Here is a 10,000-nt window from a genome sequence, read left to right on the forward strand (position 1 = left end):
CACACCTAACCTCACCTAGGATACTTGGTCCTTATCCCTGTGCATGACAGGTATTAGTGCGAAAACATTCCATAAACTTAAGTTAATTAGAATGGGAACATCAATGGGATTAAGGTCATTGTATTTCACTGGTTTTGTTTTCCCAACCCAAAAAACCCGCTTTCCCACTGTGTCATTAATGCTCAAAACACACATTCAGTCAGGAAAGTTATATTTTCAAGTCCAAAATGCAATAATGGGTTAAAGTAAAATAATACCGCCCCCCCCGGCCAAAATACTAAAATTAAAACATTGTGGCCTTGGTACTTACCGTGTTCCGATGCTAAACTTCTGGGCAACGCTGATTTCGGATGAAGGTCTACATGTCCCCTAGGCCAATTCTTTCAAAACACTGGATTTTCTCTAGCCTAGGGTCTATTTTATTTCATTAACTGATCAAATAATGTTTCGATAAAAACAATACGCCTACATCAATGATAACTGTCATAGTTTTGCTGCAATATTGCCACCACTATCACTCTCAGTATCACCGGCTATTTTCACAAGCTGGAACTTTCCCCCTCTGGAGCTTAGGCCTAAGGATGGCTCCATATTTTGCCTCGACAAAAATAAAAATAAAACATGAAACACCGTAAAATAACAGTTTCAGTAACATGTACGCACGCGGTTTACCCACTATTCAACGTATAATCAACATTCTGTTATTTTCCTTTCAATGAAATAAGTAATAACGGAATTACACAGAAGAAAAACTGGTTTATGTGCCACACATCTCACCAGAAAGTAAACAAGCACTAACACTGATGACTTCTTCTTCCTCGTAGCCAGCACATAATTTAGAGCAGTAATTAGTGACGTCTTGTAATGAGTTGATAACATACATTTTTCATCCAATTGACAGCAAGCATGACTTCAGCCAATGGGACAAAATTATAGATTCAGCCACTATTGACGCCGTATTTGAATTAAGCGAAGTTTAGCGCCACTTCGCTAGAAAGATAAAGCCATTCAATTCCGTGGCGCCATTTTTTTTTTTTTTTTGAGCGTGGGAGTGGATAAGTGATACTCTAGTATTATTCCTTTGCGGTAGTAGAAGGTAAGTCAAAAAGTCAGTCTCAATAAAATTCACGCGTAAGAATACGTAATAAGAGACAGTTAGCTCTATTTGGCTAGCAACAATATGATTCAGAACAGAGCGGATGGATACAAAAACATACAGTATGGTGAGTATGCTGGTGACTCTCGGCTGTGCTAACAGACGGGAGTCAAGGGGGGTCAAAAGTTGTCTATAAATAGTGATTACATCAGTCTAGCTCCTCGACAGCTGTCACACCGATGATTTTTCACGGGCCGCCCCCGCGATAGGGGCTGGCATAAGGACAACTTAATCCAGAAGAGGGCGATTTTTCCAGCGTCTTGTGATGGCAATGGGTACGGATGTTGAATGATGCGGACGCTATTAAACGGTCATCATATGCTATCATAAACCAGTTCTTTTCCTTCAGAATTTTGTCGTGCTTGAATTAACCAGGTAAGATACTACGTCTAGTTTAATGCTAGTCATTTCACAAATCATCTGGGTAATACTGCAGAAGAGTAACGTACACGTCGTTACGTTATGTGTGATGTAACGTTGAGGGCCAGGTGGGAAGAGTATCCTCGGACAGGTTAGGGCACATCTTAGGATAGCTTAGGTTAGGTAGGATAGGCTTGCATCTCTGTTGATCTTTGATCTGCTGTCAAACAGGCCGCTGTCTGCGAAAGTAATGTGCGTAACTATTCTGCACCCTTACTATATTTTTGTCAATTCAAATTTCATGTTTGTGGGACACTTGTCAGCTTTCCCTGTTTGCAACTCTTGGTAGCCTGCTTGCCATAGACCTAGTCTAGTTGAAAACCGTTAGGTTTCGTTTACTCTTGATAGCCTGCTTACTATAGACTTGTCTAGTTTAAACCTGGTTTGTTTAGTTTACAACGCTTGGTAGCCTACTAGCTTTAGACCTAGTCTAGTTTAAAACTAGTAGGTTTCATTTGACGTAAATCATTAACGAAACATTGCGTTCATGGAACATGTTGCACTGTATAAGTCTTCTTACAAACGGTAATCCTGCTTCACTTTTATTTATTAACTTAACATTTACGTCCGTTGGAAACGTATCGGACAGCTGTATTCACATTGATTTTCTTGGCGCACCGCAAAGGTGGCGATCTTTAGCTGCAATGAATACTCTCGACTCCATATTTCCCATCAACATTGCTACCTTGTGTAGACTGGCAGAAAGGTGCAAAGCCAATCCAGTATGTAATATATATATATATATATATATATATATATATATATATATATATATAGAGAGAGAGAGAGAGAGAGAGAGAGAGAGAGAGAGAGAGAGAGAGAGAGAGAGAGAGAGAGAGAGAGTCAACTTTAAGCTTTTTTCCTTACAACGGGAGTCTAGAAAAAATGCAGTCCAAAGGTCACTGGCACATTAATACTTTAACTGCTGAATGATGAATGGACCCATTTTATAGAAGATAAAAATCCAGAGATAAAAATGACCTGCACTAACCTTAGATATGATAATCACCTACCGATCTTGTATGACAAGAATTAGAAATAAAATATGAGCTGTTGGAAATGACTCCATCTGTAATTATACAAAAGCGAGAGCCTGGAATTCCCCCTCGTGGGAGTATTTCTGTGTATACGAAATGATGAATATCAAAAAAGGATTCATGATTTATGAATAGGATTTTGTGATGAGACTCCTTATGTAGGGATCAGCTTAAATGACTTAGTCACTGATTTAAAGTTGGTGTTTCACTCTTCTGACTACTCGAAAATCACTGTTACTTACCTGTTGCCTGCGGTGTATTGGAAGTTCCTGTGCGATGATTTCTGGGGTGTGGTTGCTAGTCCCATGGGGCGTCTCCACGAATAGTCACATACATGACGAGGTCTTGTCACTTGCTCAGGCTTATTATCACATGCACCCAGAATATGTTTAAAACTGTAACTAGGGAGCCAGAAGTACAAATATTTTCCGATTAGTTTTAATTGTGCCATATTGGATGTTCATTCCGTGACACCACTTTTTCAGTTTTCTAAAAAGAAAACTATTGTGCCGGCTTTGTCTGTCCGTCCGCACTCTTCTCTGTCCGCACTTCTGTCCGCCCTCAGATCTTAAAAACTACTGAGGCTAGAGGGCTGCAAATTGGTATGTTAATCATTCACCCTCCAATCTTCAAATATACCAAATTGCAGCCCTCTAGCCTCAGTAGTTTTTATTTTACTCAAGGTTAAAGTTAGCCATAATCGTGCATCTGGCAAGCATATAGGCCAGGCCACCACCGGGCCGGGGTTAAAGCTTCATGGGCCGCGGCTCATACAGCATTATACCAAGACTACCGAAAGATAGATCTATTTTCGGTGGCTTTGATTATAAGATGTACAGAAAACCCGATTGCGCCGAAGAAACTTCGGATTTTTTTTTATTTTTTTTACGGTTCAGGTGACTGTTTTCCACTTAGAACAATTGTTTTTAAGGCCTCCTTTGCAGACATTAAACAAAACACCTTTTGATTCCATTTCTTTCTGTTACCTTCGAGCCTTTGACGAGCTTTGTCGCACGACGGTACGTTTAACATGACTTCTGCCCTTTCAACTCGTGTACTGGTAACATATTCCATTTCTTCTGCGCTTTTAACAAAGCTTTACTTTTCTTAATGGCTTTTTACACCCTCCTGGTACGATGAAAAAATCTGGGTCGCTCTTTGATTACAGATTCAGCACCGATCCTTAAAACCAGTGCTTGGAAACTCTGCTATCTTAGCGCCAGATACTCGAACTCTGGGTTGATAAATTTAACCCAACACCTCATTAATCCCTTGAAACCATTTTCCATTGTAATCAGTCCACTTTTTATTTGTTTGCTAACGGAATTTTATCATTATGGTGTCTTGTCTTAACCATAAAAAACGATGTTTGCATAAATTGTGTGTCATATCTCCAGTGCCCTGTGTTAAAGTCTGCTGAATTCATTAACCCCTGATGTGAATTTTAGTGTTGGAACTTGGTGAAATCTGTCTTCATTATTCTTCGAATCACTGCGTCTTTCCAATTTTGACTGATACATTATTAGTTAGGGTATCATTTCATTCATTGTGCTTTGTTGAATTTCCTTTGATCGCCTCTCCCTTCGCGTTCAGCTTTGCTAGGATTTCATTTCGTCTCGCCAGTTTGTTCATGACTGCATTTGGCTTAACAGCTCCCTCTCCCTTCACTCACGGTCTCTGTTTCGTTTCCACTATCGTTTTACAATATTCATTTACCCCATTGCGCTCAGTGTTCAGGATCATTCATCCGCTATCTTCGCTATTTCAGCGGAGGGAATAATTCAAGGGCTTTAGAGGTCGCCTGCGTCATCAACGCTGATTTTCTAGCATTCCCTGACACGTCGATAAGCTTAAGTTTCCGCCTATAGTATTTGGAAAATGGTCAGAAAAGTTGCGTTCATTTTGCTAGCGTTTTTCGATGTCAGAATGTTGATGAACTAAGTTAGGAAATGATCTGATGGATGGCCATTGTCCTTGGTAAATAGAATCCGAGTGAAAAGCTTGAGATTGATTGATTTAAGATCTTGATGAACTTTGAAACTTTTTTTTCTGTTGTATGCTTCCAAGAAATGGATCATGGCATTTTACAATGAGTGCATTTGTAAAATATGGCGAAAGTGCCTTTTCATGTGTGCGGCATTATTTATATGACATTTGAGGGTATACGCATTTCTCTGTCACATTCTCTCATTACTGTGGTGTTATATCTACTGACGTAATCTCCATTTAAGTTGTGGCCCTTTAACCTTTTCCTCAAGACGTTTGGTTATATGTGGGCTATTTATATTCAGTTCTCCTGTTGTCCTCCCCTTGTTTAGTTTCATAATAATTGCACTGGTCATAGTTTATTCTTTCTTTATTTCTACGTGTGATTTTCTTTGTTTATAGAAGCAAGTAAACATTGCTTTGATACGATTAGTGACCTCATTTGCGTTGTTCAGTCAGCCTCCACATCTCAGTTTCGTCATCCATACGAAGACTAGATCAGCGTCATGATGAGCTCATATATCCCATTAGTTCTAATAATGCCTATCACCAGTCCCGTTGTTGTGCTTTGCTGACGTTTTACTCATTATCTAAAATATCACGTGAGTATTAATGGAACAAAATGAAGCATATCTCCGCTGTATTCAGAACCATGTAAGGAAGTCAGGAAGTTGCCCTTTTTGGGATAGCGGTTACTTTGGTGATTTTGATAATAGGAAATCTACAATCATAAGAGACACAGCTGACGAGAAATTGAAAGTGGTTAATGGGGTTTTCTTGCTTAAGGTTCAGTGCTAAAGCAGCAGAGGAGACAGAAAAGTTATTTATGGCTGGCAGCCTGATCAGTATCTGAGAATGAGTGTTAGAAATAACGAAGTGTCGTACTGTTTTCACTCTCTCTCTCTCTCTCTCTCTCTCTCTCTCTCTCTCTCTCTCTCTCATATATATATATATATATATATATATATATATATATATATATATATATATATATATAGTATATATATATTTATTTATTTATAATTATATATATATATATATATATATATATATATATGTAAACTGTTATTAAAAGAGGAAGAATACTTGACCTTGCTACCTTTCGTTTCCCTTTTACTGTGAAGTACTTGCATAAATATAGTATGTGACTTTCTAGAGCACGATTTATTGTCCACCGGGTCTTTTTAATTTAAAAAAACAATATTTGACTAGAACAGGTATACAGCTCTCACATGTCCGTGAGAACCACTCATTACAGATTATTGTATTATGCAAATATGAATTTACTTAGTTTTATTTTCTCGCACCTCGGGAGCCCTTCTGTGAATAACTTGCCAGATCGTAATTGCTTTCACACTCACCTTAAGACATTGCGCTACACATGTCTGTTTTTTTTTTTTTTTTTTTTTGTCGCTTTGATTATAAGATAAAGTCTGCCTCATGCAGATGGAATTCTCGCTGTTTTAAGCAGTCCGGATTAAAACGTATCGTTTTAACATCACCTTACGAGACGCAACGTGTCCTGGAGATTCTTAGTGTGGGAGAAAAGCTTATCTATCGCCTTCTATGTTTACGAAGTATCCGAGCAGCACGTTCTCTTACCCACGGCTATTGAAATAACTAGAGAATCGTTGTACCCAAGTAATTAACCAAAGCTAACTCTCTTTAGCATGGTACTTAACATTTTATGGAAAGACTTACCGACTCCCTGGGACTGAAGCTGTGGATTTTGATGAAATGCAGCTTGCGTCTGGACAAAAAGTTGTCATTTCCTCATATCGTTCCATTTTAGTCACTGAAAATGTACACAGAACGTGAATATCAAATTTTTTTATGACAATAACTATCCGTTACGTAGAGTTGTTCATTCTGAAGATCATGTCCGTTACTGATCAAGATTCACACATAGTTGTCTTCGTATAGTACTTTAAGAAAGAACATGGCTAAGAACTATTGCTCTTGCGCGGTAACGTCACTTTCGCTGTCATTTCAACAAACCAGTCTGATTCAGCTGAATTAGTAATTCAAATATTTGGGTTAAATATTTGAGTTAAATATTTGGGTTAAATATTTTAGTATTTGAGTTAAATATTTTAATATTTGGGTTACATATAATATTTGCGTTAAATATTTTAATATTTGGGTTAAATATTTTAATATTTGGGTTAAATATTTAAAAATCTGAGTTAAATATTTAAAAATTTGGGTTAAATATTTAAATATTCGTGTTAAATATTAAATATTTGGGTTAAATATATTTGGGTTAAATTCTTAAAAATTTGGGTTAAATATTGTAACATTTGGGTTGACTGTTTAAATATTCGGGTTAAATTTTTAAATGTTCGGGTAAAATATTTAAAAGTTTGGGTTAAATACTTTAATATTTGGGTTGACTATTTAAATATTTGGGTTAAATCTTTTAACGTTTGGGTTAAAATTTAAAAAAAATTTGGGTTAAATATTTAAATATTTGTGTTAAATATTTAAAAATTTGGTTTAAATATTTAAATATTTAGGTTAAATATTTTAGGACATCATAAAACATATGATGTCCTGTCAGACAACGCACCCTATAAAAAGAAGGGATCTGAGAATCGCATGATACTTGAATACAGTAGGTCTCAGATTAACGGAGATGCGACGGATTTCAAGTATGCCCCTGGAAAAATTATTCCAGGATCCCCCTGCCCCATCGCCCCACTCCCTTCCTAACTATGTTGCTTAGAGTCGAAATAATTAGGTAAATGAGCATGTATGCATACATATTATTACATGTTAATTGCTTCAAACGGTTGTATGTATATGGTAATATGACCCCATATACTGTATATATATATATATATATATATATATATATATATATATATATATATATATATATAACGGGTGGTTAAAGAGCCAGCAAAATTAACATCACTTCGTTTCGTAGAGTTTATTTTTCCCTCGAATACTTGTCAGTGCTAGAGATAATTTCGTAGACACACTGGGTAATATTGCAATAATTTGAATGTACCCTCAACAGACAAATTAGATTCGAGAACCACGTTCAACCGTATATGGGTCATCTTTTCTATTTTACAAAACAACCCTCCAAAATCGTTGGCCCCTCCACTTTGTGAAACGGATATGAAAGCTATGAACTCTTGTGGCCGCTAATGTGAACGTGTTAGGCTTTTGAATGGACTCTGCGGTGAGATAAGCCTACTTCATTCCATTATCCCTTGGCTGAACCAATATCCATTGTAAAAGGTCAACAGAATTGCATTTTGGACCAGTTGCTATTTTTAGAAGGAAAGGGAATTGTTGGTTTTCGGAATGTTGCTCTTTTAAGGATTTTTTGTCCATGAGAACGAAATAGCGTTGCTTTCTTGTTATCACTTAGATTTTATTGTACATATTACTGGAACATTGTGTTTGAAACTGATTCTATTGCAGTTATTTTTTCTTTCTATGCAATTCATTTGTAAACAATAGGCTACTCTCTTCTTGTGATGAGGCCTCATACATTTCGACAATTTTCTGTTATCCAGTACTTAATATACTTCCGTCCATAATGTCACATAGACTGAATTGTTGGTAGTATCGTATCCACCAATGACCAGTATGGATATTTTTGTGAGATACTTTTGATCAAGGTACCCAAGTTTCTGTAAAATATAATAATAATATTAATAATAATAATAATAATAATAATATTATTATTATTATTATTATTATTATTATTATTATTATTATTATTATTATTATTATTATTATTATTATTATTGGAGAAACAAATCCACAGTTATGTATGGGTGCATATATTTAGAAATTGTTGGTAGCGTCGTCTCCACCAATGGATATTTATGTGAGAGACTTCTGTTGAAGGTACCCAAGTTTCTGTAAAATATCAGTTTCTGTAAAATAATAATAATAATAATAATAATAATAATAATAATAATAATAATAATATTATTATTATTATTATTATTATTATTATTATTATTATTATTATTATTGGAGAAACAAATTCACAGTTATGTATGGGTACATATATGTACAGATAGATCTGTATAGAGAGCTTCCGGGAATCTGTTCGATTCCCCTTTTCAATCTGATTGAAAAGGGGAATCGAGCAGATCCCTGAAAGCTCTCGGTAGAGATTTGCACCCATACATAACTGTGGATTTGTTTTTCCATTTAAGACTCGTGCTACTATGAGTATTTTATTATTATTATTATTATTATTATTATTATTATTATTATTATTATTATTAAACAAACGGAACCGAGATAGTTTAGAAACAGCCCAATGCCGGTTCATTTCTTTTGAGATGAAAAATCATTTCGGTCGACTTCTGATAGAAACAGGAAGACTTCTGGCGTAAATTGACAGAGATCCCGTCATCATGGAGTTGGAGAATATTGGAGAGGTTAAGACATTTTGGAACGTTGAAGCCTCGGAACAATATATTTCTGTTGCATGCTTAAAGGTGCAATTGAGATGCATTGCTTGCAAATTTACATTAAAAACCAAAAGGGCAGGTGTTTCCGTGTGCGGCCAGGTGATTTTGCAAATTTAATTCATGCTAGACGACATTTTGTTTAGTTTTTTCTTGATTTTGGAAGCATTATGGGCAGAGAAAAGTTGAAGGGTTAAAGTAAAGTTAAGTTTTCAGTCGCTGTGACAACTGAGGTCGCAGTGTCTTGCTAAAGGCATTGCTAACAATTTCAGAAGTGCAAGAAGACTTACGGTTGCGATACAAAATTTAGAGAGCTATCTGTACCTGTATTATATATTCGGAAGAAATTACTTCAGAAAACACACATTCGTTTTGTGAAAAGTTATTACTTCCACAGAGGATTTCAGTGATACACAAGGTTAAAAAAAAATTATTCTCTATTTCCAAGCTTTCGGAACCAAATAATAAAGAAACACGTGCATGGTCGGATCGTGTCGGGCATATACCATGCACGAGTTTCTTCATTATTTGGTCCCATGAAGATGGAGGCAGACTGGCCTTCGAAAGTTTGAAATAAAAGTCTTTTTATTTTTAACTTTCTGTATCACTGAGGTCCTCTATGATCACTGAGGTCCTCTTAAGAATTTAATATACAGAATATGATAATCTTTATTTTTTCATCTTTGTAAAAAAAAATCTACTTTTGTCAATAACAAGGAGGTTTGATTGTTCAATACCTGTCCCCTCCATCCCTCCCTTGCCCCTCCTTCCAGTCCTTTCCCATTTTCCTCCCTCCGTCCCCCTCCCACCCCTCTTCACCCTTTCCCATGCGTTTCTCATTCCTTCTTTCCCTTCCCCCAACGCTGATCGTGTATCGTACATCACTGCTATTTATGTCCGGCGGTAATTTCAAATCAACCAATTAAATTACTCCTATCAGTCAACCAATAACGATATGA

At 36.2% G+C, this 10,000-nt stretch overlaps 2 protein-coding genes across 4 annotated transcripts in view; one reads left to right on the forward strand and one right to left on the reverse strand.

Annotated features, from left to right (window-relative positions):
- LOC136832771 (heme transporter hrg1-A-like) overlaps nt 1-783 on the reverse strand; it is a 122,851-nt gene extending 122,068 nt beyond the window's left edge. Inside the window, exon 1 of the mRNA XM_067094307.1 lies at nt 311-783. The gene's annotated coding sequence lies outside the window, so the exon portion shown is untranslated. The remainder of the gene's footprint in view (nt 1-310) is intronic.
- The window catches only part of LOC136832767 (uncharacterized), a 69,931-nt gene that overhangs the window by 27,644 nt on the left and 32,287 nt on the right, over nt 1-10,000 (forward strand). The window contains exon 1 of one of the 3 annotated variants that reach the window (XM_067094301.1): nt 1,248-1,531. The exons of the other annotated variants lie outside the window; for them this stretch is intronic. The gene's annotated coding sequence lies outside the window, so the exon portion shown is untranslated. Of the gene's footprint in view, nt 1-1,247; nt 1,532-10,000 lie in introns of those variants that run through there. 3 annotated transcript variants of the gene reach the window in all.

This window comes from Macrobrachium rosenbergii, chromosome 50 (genome assembly GCF_040412425.1).
Source record: "Macrobrachium rosenbergii isolate ZJJX-2024 chromosome 50, ASM4041242v1, whole genome shotgun sequence".
NCBI lineage: Eukaryota > Metazoa > Arthropoda > Malacostraca > Decapoda > Palaemonidae > Macrobrachium > Macrobrachium rosenbergii.